This window comes from Palaemon carinicauda, chromosome 3 (assembly GCF_036898095.1).
Source record: "Palaemon carinicauda isolate YSFRI2023 chromosome 3, ASM3689809v2, whole genome shotgun sequence".
NCBI classification, from domain to species: Eukaryota; Metazoa; Arthropoda; class Malacostraca; order Decapoda; family Palaemonidae; genus Palaemon; species Palaemon carinicauda.
In genome coordinates this window covers 20,870,676-20,873,175 of record NC_090727.1, presented here as the reverse complement: position 1 = coordinate 20,873,175, position 2,500 = coordinate 20,870,676, and positions in this window count along the sequence as shown.

Here is a 2,500-nt window from a genome sequence, read left to right as displayed (position 1 = left end):
TCTCTCTCTCTCTCTCTCATAAAACCTTTTCTTTGTTCAGAAGGTTTTAAGAAAAAAGATAAATACTTAATATTAATTGAAGATATAGTTTAGGATACACCATTACACCAAGTCCATAAAGTAACAAGACAAGATCTACTTGGCTGTAAGAGCGATCTTACTTTGCTCAGATAAGGAAATTTTCTGTAAGTCCCACTTCTTTGATAGACTCAGATGTATAGGAAGATCTCATGGGCTTATCCAAGATCTGAGGGACTCGCACAGTTTATCCCTCTATGTTCGACATTCATTCAGACTTAGGAGGATTACTTAGATGATGTTAGCACCTGCTTGAAATTGGCTGGGTTCACGAGCTGAATATTGCAATTTGATTACAAAGCACATATTGAAGTAACTTTGCTTCTTTTAAGCACTTAAAAAATCTCTTAATACAATATATATTAGTGTGTAAAAGTTGGTAGTATTATGCTTAAGTAAACAAGAAATAAACTAGAAAAACGAAACTTGGAAAGAAATAAAAGAATGGCTGCGTGTATAAGATTATTTACTTAATTTTATATACGAAGGTACAGAATACTAATGAGGAAAATAACATTAAAGAAGAAACGTTCCACGAGAAACTCCCAAAACATATCTCGTCTCCAACAAAAAAAAAAAAAAAAAAAAGGGAGAGGGGTGGCATTCGCAAACATTTTATCTGCCCTCCGCGAATTTTGATTACATTTTCGTGGATAGTAACATTATACAAGTGAAGACTATCCTTAGTTCTCGGGTATGCCAATATAATTTACATTCATTTATGTAGATTATTCTTTTGTTCCTCCTAGATAACTATGTTGTAGCGTCAATGATTACCACAGTAACACAGACTGAACAAATGTAACGCAGTGGCTGCCGTTTGATCTGGTTTCGAAGAATAGATGAGTTTTAATATTATGCAGTTGTCAGTGAGAAGGCTTGAACAGCATTTGCATTATGAACGAGCATTCTTTTATAGTTTCCCAGTTGCATATGAAATCAGTCGTGTTCACAATGCAAATGTATTTGCGAATATCGGCCGGAACTCTAAATACATTTTGTATAAAATTAATTGTCTGTCTCGACTAATCGATTTGGTCCATCGTTGATATGGAAAATAAATGTTGAATTAGTAATTTTATTATTACATACTCCATCATTTCGATTTTCTAACTTTAATGTAAAGGGTGGTGACGTAACTTATATGCTGTTACTTCACATATTGTACTTCAATCATTAATTACCTCGTTATGTACATCATATTTTACTGTAGTAATGATCGTGAAAAAATAAGGAAGGGAAACGGCCACGTTTTTTTTTAAAGGTACAATTGTGTACGTGTTTGAAGGGCAGATGACAGTTCCAAACTGTCCCCTAGATGTTACTGTGATCTCAATCTTCAGATGAACGGAGTTATTTTGCCACTGAATGATGCGACTCCAATTTAAATGAGAACTGGGTGGCCGCTGGCAATATTGGTCCGCATAGATCTTGTCTAGGTGTTCATGCCTAAGGTTAGGGTAATGATAACTGGTCTTGGAGAGAGATAGCAAAATTGATTATAATTTTCTCAAGCAAAGTAGTTGTAGCGGCATATTGGAAACGTCCTTGTCTGGAGTTCTGCTGGACAGGAGATCGAGTCCCGGTCAAATTCAATAGTTTCTTGTAGTGTGTGCAACCTCACCATCCTTGTGAGCTAAGAATGCGGGTTTTGGCCCCCGGTCCCAGCTTGGGTGAAGATGGGGCTTGGCCGTTGACCATATTGATATATGGTCAGTCTCTAGGGAATTGTCACTGTCCCTTGCCTCTGCCTTTCATGGGTGACCTTCAAACCCAGTGACGTCATTCATCCAATACAATACAAGGTGTAACGATCAAGGCTTATTTGAAATGTTATTTTACACATCTTATGTCACATATGGTTTCAGTTAGCTCGTTTTGCCCGGTTCAGTAGCATTTGACTATTAGTCAATTGTTTATTAATCTGTTGAATATTTTTCAAGGTATTCTCTGCTTCTTTATTGTACTTTCATTTCTAGAATATATGGCAATAAGACATAAATCATCACAGAATTAATGCCTTTTTAAGTAAGACTCATTTGAGTCCATTCAACAAGAAAGCATGTGTATCTATCTAGTTTAAACTTGGAAAATTTCAGTGATTCAACTGCATGACGATGGAAATCATCCTATAATAGTTCATTGCTGTGTATGTTTGCACGTCACATTTTCTTAGCAACGACTCATTTTCAGAGTCGTTGTTTATGAAATTTTTCTTCAATGTTTGTTCTCAAACCTTAGCATTATGTTGGTTTACAGAACATTTGATAATTAATTTAAGTAATTTGAATGCGTTTCTCGGAAAAAGGTTCAAAGTTAAGTCGAAAGCTAATAATAATGTCTTTGATAGGAAGTCTTTATAACAGATTTTATCAGAACCATAATTTTCAGTTATACCCGTTAATAGTCTTACAATATTGTA